Below are 10,826 nucleotides of genomic sequence, written 5' to 3' on the forward strand. Positions count from 1 at the left end.
TCCACTTCTCTTGCAGCCCTTTACACGGCCAGGGTCCAATCTTATGGTCCTTCACACTGTCTTCCAATCCTTGCAAAGCCCTTCATATGACTATGTTCCAATTGTATGGTCGTTCACACTTCCTTCCACTCGTCTCCCAGCCCTTCATATGGCCATGCTCCAATCTTATGGTCCTTCACACTGCCTTCCACAATTCTCTTGCCCTTCGTATGGCCATGCTCCAATCTTATGGTCCTTCAAACTGCCTTCCACTCCTCTCACAGCCCTTCACATGGCCAGGCACCAATCTTTTGATCTTTCACACTGTCTTCCAATCCTTGTGAAGCCCTTCACATGGCCAGTGTCCAATCTTATGGTCTTTCACACTGCCTTCCACTCCTCTTCCCGTCCTTCGTATGGCCATGCTCCTCTCTTATGGTCCTTCACACTGCCTTCCACTCCTCTCACAGCCCTTCACATGGCCAGGCACCAATCTTATGGTCCTTCACACTGTCTTCCACTCCTCTTACAGCCCTTCACACTGCCATGCACCAATCTTCTGGTCCTTCACACTGCCTTCCACTCCTCTCAAAGCCCTTCACATGGCCAAGCACCGATCTTATGGTCCTTCACACTGCCTTCCTCTCCTCTTACAGCACTTCACATAGCCATGCACCAATCTTGCAGCCCTTCACACTGCCATGCACCAATCTTAAGGTTCTTAGCACTGCCTTCCACTCCTCTTGCAGCCCTTCACACTGCCATGCACCAATCTTATGGTCCTTCACAGTGCCTCCCACTCCTCTCGCAGTCCTTGATACGGCCATGCACCAATTTTATAATCCTACACACTGACTTTCACTCCTCGCGAAGCCCTTCACATGGCCAGGCACCAATTTTATGGTCCTTCACACTGTCTTCCACTCCTCTCGAAGCCCTTCACGTGACAATGCTCCAATCTTATTGTCCTACACACTGGCTTTCACTCCTCTCACAGCCCTTCACACTGCCGTGCACCAATCTTCTGGTCCTTCACACAGCCTTTCACTCCTCTCGAAGCGCTTCACATGGCCATGCACCAATCGTATGGTCCTTCACACTACCTTCCACTCCTTTCGCAGTAATTCACATGACCATGCACCAATCTTATAATCCTACACACTGACTTCCAGTCCTCACGAAGCCCTTCACACGCATAGGCACCAATTATATGGTCATTCACACTGCCTTCCACTCCTCTCCCAGCCCTTCATATGGGCATGCTCCAATCTTATGGTCCTTCACACTGCCTTCCTCTCCTCTTACAGCACTTCACATAGCCATGCACCAATCTTGCAGCCCTTCACACTGCCATGCACCAATCTTAAGGTTCTTAGCACTGCCTTCCACTCCTCTTGCAGCCCTTCACACTGCCATGCACCAATCTTATGGTCCTTCACAGTGCCTCCCACTCCTCTCGCAGTCCTTGATACGGCCATGCACCAATTTTATAATCCTACACACTGACTTTCACTCCTCGCGAAGCCCTTCACATGGCCAGGCACCAATTTTATGGTCCTTCACACTGTCTTCCACTCCTCTCGAAGCCCTTCACGTGACAATGCTCCAATCTTATTGTCCTACACACTGGCTTTCACTCCTCTCACAGCCCTTCACACTGCCGTGCACCAATCTTATGGTCCTTCACACAGCCTTTCACTCCTCTCGAAGCGCTTCACATGGCCATGCACCAATCGTATGGTCCTTCACACTACCTTCCACTCCTTTTGCAGTAATTCACATGACCATGCACCAATCTTATAATCCTACACACTGACTTCCAGTCCTCACGAAGCCCTTCACACGCATAGGCACCAATTATATGGTCCTTCACACTGCCTTCCACTCCTCTCCCAGCCCTTCATATGGGCATGCTCCAATCTTATGGTCCTTCACACTGCCTTCCACTCCTCTCGCGCCCTTCACATGGCCAGGCACCAATCTTATGGTCCTTCACACTGTCTTCCAATCCTCGCGAAGCCCTTCACATGGCCAGGCACCAATCTTATGGTCCTTCACACTGTCTCCCACGCCTCTCGAAGCCCTTCACATGACAATACTCCAATCTTATTATCCTACACAGTGCCTTCCACTCCTCTTGCAGCCCTTCACACTACCATTCACCAATCTTATGGTCCTTCACACTTCCTTCCACTCCTCTTGAAGCACTTCACATAGCCATGCACCAATCTCAAGGTTCTTAACACTGCCTTCCACTCCTCTTGCAGCCCTTCACACTGCCATGCACCAATCGTATGGTCCTACACACTACCTTCCACTCCTCTTGCAGTCCTTCACATGGCCATGCATCAATCTTATAATCCTACACACTGACTTCCACTCCTCGCAAAGCCCTTCACACGAACATGCACCAATCTTATGGTCCTTCACACTGCCTTCCACTCCTCTCCCAGCCCTTCACATGGCCAGGCACCAATCTTATGAATGAATGAATGAATGGAAACTTGTAATCGCGCTACTTAGCCCGAAGGCATCAAGGCGCCTAAACAAAACAGTTCGAAAAAGAGGCAGATCGTATCTAAGCGTAGGCCCTGGCAAAAAGCCAGGTCTTAAGGGCCTTCCTAAAAGCCAGAGCCGAGGGAAGAGATCTTATCTCCAGAGGCAGGGAATTCCACTGCCTGGGAGCAAGAGTTGAGAAGGCTCTACCTCCCCACCTAGCCTTACGTATCCTGGGCACTGAAAGCAGAAGTTTATTTGACGACCGGAGGGTTCTGGGGGGAATGTATGGGACCAGCAAATCCTTCATACCCCCAGACCGATTAGTTGCCAAGGCTCTGTAAATCAAAGTCAGGGATTTAAAGGATATCCTGGACTCAATAGGGAGCCAATGTAAGGTCCTTCTTGCTTGATGGGTCTTGGCCCGTTTAGGCAGGTCCAGGACCAGTCTAGCGGCAGCATTCTGCACCATCTGTAGACGAGACACCAAGCCCTTATTGATGCCCAAATAAAGAGCATTGCAATAATCAAGTCTGGACCCAATCAATGCCAGGACAGTATGTTTCCTGGCCTGGAAAGACAGATAGTGCCTGATCCTCCTTAAGATGTTTATCAGTCCCCAACAGGTGGAGATGGTCCTGCTTACCTGTTGATCCATCCTCAAAAAGGGATCAATCAAAACACCCAGATTTTTGGCCAGGGTCGACGGAGTAGGGCACACCCCCATAGAGGGCGGCCACCAATCAGTTGACCAGAAATCCTCCTTTCCCCCGAACACCAGAAACTCTGTTTTATCCCCATTGAATTTCAATGAGTTACCCACCATCCATTGAGCGACTGCCTTCAAACAGTTTTTAAAATTGGAGGCAGCCAGGATAGTGGGTTGGGTAAAGGACAGCAGAATCTGTGTGTCGTCAGCATAAGAGATTACCTCCATCCCAAAAGATCTAATAAGCCTGGCCAGTGGGGTAACATAAATGTTAAAAAGGGTCAGACTTAGAGCCGACCCCTGAGGGACCCCACAAAGCACAGGAAGGGATGGAGACAGAAAATCCCCCAGCTTTACCCTCTGTTCCCTCTGATTGAGAAAGGATGTCAGCAGACTAAGCGCTGTGCCCTTGACCCCGATCTCCCTCAGCCTTGATGTTAATACTGAGGGAGACAGGGTATCAAAAGCAGCCGAGAGATCCAAGAGGATGAGGAGAGTAGTCAGTCCCTTATCAACCCTAGTGCGAATGGTGTCAAGCACGATAGTAAGGGCAGACTCGGTACTGTGTTCTCTCCTAAAGCCGTGCTGCGAGTGGTCCAGCTTATCATGGGCTTCCAGAAAATCAACCAGATGCTTATTTAGATGGATTTCCAGCATCTTGGCAGGAGCTGGAAGCAACGAGATAGGGCGGAAGTTCTTAAGCACACCCGGGTCAAGAGAGGGTTTCTTTAAAAGAGGCTTGACCACCGCCTTCTTCCACTGAAGGGGGAAAGTCCCTTCCTTAATTGCCCCATTCATCACACCCAATAAGGGTGGAAGAAGACAGTCTTTACACTGTTTGAGAAGTTTGAGGGGGCAGGGGTCTAAGGGGGAACCCGACCTAACCTTGGTCAAGAGGCCCTCAAGATCCAGTAGGGAAAGAGAGGGAAAACTGGACAGACTTCCAGAGGGCACATTGTCTTCCACTCCTCTCAAAGCCCTTCACATGACAATGCTCCAATCTTATTGTCCTACACACTGCCTTCCACTCCTCTTGCAGCCCTTCCCACTACCATGCACCAATCTTATGGTCCTACAATCTGCCATCCACTCCCTCGCAGCCCTTCAGATGGTCAGGCACCAATCTTATGGTCCTTCACACTACCTTCCACTCCTCTCGAAGCCCTTCACATTGCCATGCTCCAATCCTATGGTCCTTAACACTGCCTTCCACTCCTATTGAAGCCCTTCACATGGCCATGCTCCAATCTTATGGCCCTAACAGTAAATGTAACACAGTGAATAGTAAGTGTAAGTTCAGCAGCACCTCGAAGCATTTACATAAGTAGTCAATACAGTACTCTGAGGCTCACTGCGGTACAGAGCAGATGGTAAGGATCCAATATTAAGTATCTAGTCTGTACTGCTGTACTATTTTGGCTAGTTGTTATTTTGACAGCATCTTTGCAGTGTGGATTAAGTTGTACTATATTACAGCAGAGAATTTTATTTTGAATTCTCTGCTCAAGACATTTTGTGGAAACCTTTAACCAACATAATTTAAAGGAGCAATCATTTTACACCTTTCTGTGGGTAAAAAACGAAAGTGATATTTTTACAGATCCTTTAATTTTATTTTGGGTGTCCATCCGTAGTGTGCCTTTTGTGCAACAACTATTTTACGATGTGTGCCTCACAAATATTTACAATAACACCTTCTCAACTAACTCTTCGTTTACCAGGAGGTCTATCCAACATGTAAATACTCCTTCAACTGCTAGACCCCAAATACTTTGGAAACTAGCCAATCTTCAGTTGTCTCAGAGCTGTGGATCAATAGATGGAAAATGGATATACTCATGTGTGGCAATTGGAAACATTATGACCTACTTGCCATGTGGCCTGATGGTCTGGGAACACTGCCTAAAATATTGAAGGAAGTAAGAAACCTCGGAATGACCATGAACTCCAAGCTATCGATGAATGCCCAAGTGGACAAACAAGCAAGATCAAGCTTTGTTACTATAAAAACTCTGCAACGAATCTTCCCCCATTTGGGATTTCCACACAAGGTCCAGGCTACCATCTCCCTTGTTTTGTCCAAACTCAATTATGCCAATATCCTCTACCAGGGATCACCTTTAACAACCAGGAAGAGACTACAACGGATTCAGAACTCGGCTGCCAGACTACTCTTACATATAAAACCGCGGAACCACATCTACTCTGCCTTGAAAGCCCTGCATTCGGTTTCCAGAAGATCCACTTTCAAGCTGCTTTGCATCACCCTCAAAGTGATACATGGAACTGGACCACTCTTCATCAGGAACAAAATCACCAAACACATTCAACAAAGGAACCTCCGCTCTATAATGGCACCTCGCCTCAAAATCCCAAGATACAAGAAAAAACAATGGGTGGCACATCATTCTCTTTTCAAGCAGCCAAACTATGGAACTTTCTACTCCTCAACATAAGATCCATAGATAATCACCTTATCTTCAGAAAACTACTCAAGAATTGGCTCTTCTCCACATAACCACCATATGCAAACAAATAGAAATATACAGCATATCTCTCTGTATATAAGCATGTATTTGTACTATAGATATGTACCTACATATGTGTATTGGTTTGTATAATCATGTAAAATACTTATGTTAAAAAAAATCATTATATATAGATATTCATTTGTTTGCTTAACAAATGTACATATTACTGACAGTTACATTAGTCTGTTTTCAACATGTATATAAGTGACTGCATGAATAAGTAAACATATGTAACATTACTATTTATCTACAATTGATTCACTATTGATCCCAAAAATATATATACATAAATAGAACTAATTTAAAGTACAACAACACTTGAAAGCCAGAGTGTTTTCAATGCATCTTTAATCTACATATACTACCTTCCTTTATATATATATATATTACCTACTGGCGGTCGCCAGTAGGTAGTTATAGTTAGGACCACGTTTCCATAGGAAAACCTCAACATTCTATTTTGAATAACTTTGGCGCCGGTTGACGAATCCTCGCGAATTTCTCAAAATAGGTGGGGCGCTACGCTCCGCTCCTACCCTGAAAGTCTCGGGGGGATCCGTCAAGCGGGGGCTGAGATAAAAGGGGGGTCCCAAAACGCATTTTCCCATGCATTTTTCCATAGGACCTTTAGAACGAGCTACAGCCCGAACGGCTGAACAGAATTACTCAAAATTTGGCAGAGAGGTAGTCCCTAGGTCAAGGAAGTGCCTTTTGTAGGTTTGGTGTAAATCTGTTCAGTAGATTCTGAGAAAATAGCCTTTAAATCAATATATATATCTGAGCCCGCTTACGGTACGCTTACCGTACGCTTACGGTAAGCGTACGGTGGCGTGCGCGAGCGCGATTCTGATTGGCTCTTAGATCTTAGTAAACATTCGAATCGGTCCAAACCAGGAAGCGGCGGCCGCCATTTTGTGTATTTCACTCTGAAAAAAAAGAGTGAAAACAAGGAAAGGGGGCAATGAGGAGAGTTACAGACCCCCAAACATTTGTAAGGGGGTCAAAGAAGGACAGAAAAGTACAAAAAAAACATTTATTGATTTTAAAAAAAATCACGGGGTACGCGTACGGTAAGCTTACGGTAAGCGTACGGTAAAAAAAATAAATAAATAAATAAATGAAAAGCAGATTTAAGAGTTTAGATATTAGGGAGCTCTAAAAAGAGCTGTTGTGTTTATGAAGTCATTTTTTAAGTGGTACCTACAAGTAAGTACCGATGCAGAGTCTAAGGTTCAAGAGGAAGACTCTGTTCCCTTCATCATTGAAGTGCACACCATCTCCTCTATAAATGTCTTGCATGTCATAACGCAAGTTGTTGTGGAAAATGGCACCCATACCATAGTCACGGAGGAAAGCAGAAACAGATTTGTTGACGTGCTTTCTTGCGTTGTCAATCTGTGGACAGAAATGATTGGACCAGTTCCATTTTTGCCTTTGGCATATGTTGGAAAACACAAAGGCAGTTTTAGGGAAAAGTGTAAACAGTTGTGCAAAGGTGTCCTTCATAAGCATTTCCAGACCTACCCCAGTCAAAGTGCCTAGGTCATTGCCACCACAGTGCACTATTATGAGGTCAGGGTGTTGGATTTGAATGAAGGATTTCACCAATGGCATCAATTGGTGCCACTTTAACCCTCTCTGACCAATCCATTTAATGTCTACATTTGGCAAAGCAAGGTCTCTCACCATACCTGTTTTCTCTGCAAACTTTTCACTCCAGAAGACATAGCTGTGCCCTACAATCCACACTGTGAACATCTTCAAAGGAGAACTGGATGCACTCAGGAGGTGTCTTTCAGTAGAATGGCAATATGAAAAGAAAGACAGTTTGGAAATGGAGGCATACATATTTTTTTCAAAACAAAAAGAACTGATTGGCTGTTTCATACCATTCTAGAATAAAAACTAGGCTGTATGTGTAAATTAATAGAAGCATGTTTTGTATTGGTAAAAAAAAATGTGTAACCAAAGAACAGTACTATGGATTTGCTGTTAGGTTTGAAAAGTCAAGCACTCTTGCTCTGTGGAATTGAAACATTGTTTGGCGAACTTCTGACCTAACTCAACACAGCAGTGTTCCATGAGCTGTTGCTATGGTAGCAGGCAGAAGTCAAGTTGGGGGAAGGGTACTAGGCAGAAGTCAAGTTGGGGGAAGGGTACTTTTGGAAAAGGGTTGGTTTTCAACCAATAGAAATGTGTGATTTCATTTGAAAAAAAGGGGGAAGCACTGAGATTTGAAACTTACAAGTATATGTGTGGAAAAATAGAGGGAAAGTTTGCCATTATCTGGTTCTGCTGAGAGGAGAGAGGTGAACACAACAGAGATCCTGGCTCTGATAATCTGCTGTTTGAGTGTCACATTTCTTTCACAACTAACTAATTTTAAAGGTGAGTTTACAGTTTGAGAGGGGATGTATGTGGTAACTTAAGAAAAGAATAATAGAAATGGAAATTGTTTTTGTTGTAGTTACACATGGTGGTTTCATAATGTGTCAGTCTGTAAAAGTGATTTTCACTTGCCCCGAAAAAAAAAAGAGCAGTAAGTGTGCTTTCAAATTGGCAAAGAAATTTCGTTTTGGGACTAATGTGAAAACATGACTCTGTGTGCAGAGAGGAATTATAGGCAGAGATTTATTGCGTATTGCTCTGGTGATTTCACAGTTGCATTAGATGGAAAGGGGGAGCGAATTTTTGGGGGAAGAAGCAGAGTCTTAGCACACACCCATGTGCTTGCCATGTATAGTCATGCACAGTATTTACAAGCGAGTGGGGTTTTCAGGTTTCAGTCTGTAATGCAAATACATTCAGCATCACTAAGGCTGGTTGCCCTTGTTGGAGTGTAGGCAGTCACCGAGAATACACATGGTGGTGGTCTGAAAAAACAGTTTGGACATGTGCATTTAAAAAAATGAAAAAAAGTGGTTTCATAATGTGTCAGTCTGTAAAAGTGATTTTCACTTGTAAAAAGTGATTTTCACTTGCCCCGAAAAAAAAAAGAGCAGTAAGTGTGCTTTCAAATTGGCAAAGAAATTTCGTTTTGGGACTAATGTGAAAACATTACTCTGTGTGCAGAGAGGAATTATAGGCAGAGATTTATTGCGTATTGCTCTGGTGATTTCACAGTTGCATTAGATGGAAAGGGGGAGCCATTTTTTGGTGCAGAAGCAGACTCTTAGCACACACCCAGCTGCTTACCATGTGGAATCATGGACAGTATTCACAAGCGAGTGGGGTTTGAGGTTTCAGTCAGTAATGCAAATACATTCAGCATCACTAAGGCTGGTTGCCCTTGCTGGAGTGTAGGCAGTCACCCAGGTTACAAATGGTGCTGGTCTGAAAAATGTAAATATGTGTACTGTATTATAAAATGTTTTAAAAATATTAATACTTTTTTCTTTTTTTCCAGATAGATATAGAACATTTTCGAAAACTACAAACATTTTTAAAACTATTTTTTAAAAAAACAAATGAATAAATATTTTTTCAGTAAGTATGGTAAGTCAATAATAATAATTGTAGTCTCTCAAGGACAATGTAATGTGATAAATGATTTTTAGTGTTTTTTTAAAAAAAAAAAAAAAAAGTACGTGCACCGTACGCGTACGGTAAAAAAAAAATAAAAAAAAGTTTTTAAAAACATATGTAAAAAAAAGATGAAAGATAAGGTTGGCTCTTAAAAGAACCGTTGTGTTCATGCAGGGACAGAGGAAAGGAAGCATGGGAAAATTATTCAAAGCGACAAATGTGCTGATCTATTTTGTTGTTCACTAGGGAAACACTGGTCTCCCTATGGCAAATTAGTTCTTTACAAAATGTGCAATGAATATCAACCTTCCGAAATCGTGGGTTCATTTCCAGAGGGCCAGCAAAAGGAGATTCTCCCCCCACAGATGAAGGGCTCACCTGACCTGCAGAAGAAGGAGTCAGCCCTGCAGATGATGGTTCAGGCTGAGCTACTGTGGATGTACTGGCTCGTCTTTCTGAAGAGTTACCTCCAAAAAGATGACCATGTGTCCTTCTGTGTACATCCTGGAGGTGTCTCTTCATGGTGTGATTCCCAAAGGAATACTTCCTGTTAGGATTACCTCTAGAAAGTACACGCTTACACAGCTTACAAGTCACTAAGGGTGCATTTACCTTTTGCTGGCCTTCAGGAAAAGTAAAATAATCCCATACATAAGAGGGCTTTTGTTTCCTCGATCTCTGCCTCAAGACAGTGCTGCTAGTGCTAGCCTCACTCTCAGAAGAGCTCTGCTGTTCTGCCATCGTATCCCAAAGACAAACCAGCTCCTTCTCCCAAGGGATCACAAGCAGAAATGAGGGGAATGGGTGTGGTGTAGGAGAGTTCTAGAACTGAAAGTAGTTTCAACCAATCAAAAGTTGTGTTTCATGATCACATGACCTACCGTACGCTTACGGTACGCTTACGGTACGCTTACGGCAAAAGTGCGCATGCGCGTAAAAAAGACACGCGCTTGCGCGCATGCGCATAACAGTCACTCCCGGCACTTCCGCGTAACGTGCGCGTGTAGCGTACACGCGTACGCGTCCCACGCGGAGTACGCGCGGCTACGCAAATTGCGTAACTATACGCAAGCAGCGTAGGAAAATTACGGACGTTGCGTAAACCGTACGCTTACCGTGAGCTTACGGTACGCGTACTAAAAAAAATTAAAAAAAAAAAAAAAAAAACATTAGCATTTAAAAAACCTTGCAAATTCACTGAAAAAACCATGGGTTTCACACACGTTATAGTTAGGAATTAGCATTTAAAAAACCTTAGAAATTCAGTGAAAAAACCATAGGTTTCACACATGTTATAGTTAGCTGGACATTTTACTCGTAAAAAACCAATGAAATTGCCCCGTTATAGTTAGTTCAGCTAACTATAACTCGCGCGCCCGCAATGCACTGCTGATGACGTCACATATTACATCACTCATGACATGGTCAGTGACATCACTCATGACATCACTGATGACATCTCAAATGACATCACTGATGACATCACTGATGACATCATCCTTGTGATAGAGTGGTAGACCTCCTCTCACCCTAATATAACCTTTGACACACACATTCAAAAATAGAGACTAAAATTTTCAAAACAA

Source organism: Triturus cristatus, chromosome 8 (assembly GCF_964204655.1).
Source record: "Triturus cristatus chromosome 8, aTriCri1.1, whole genome shotgun sequence".
In the NCBI taxonomy this organism is placed as follows: Eukaryota; Metazoa; Chordata; class Amphibia; order Caudata; family Salamandridae; genus Triturus; species Triturus cristatus.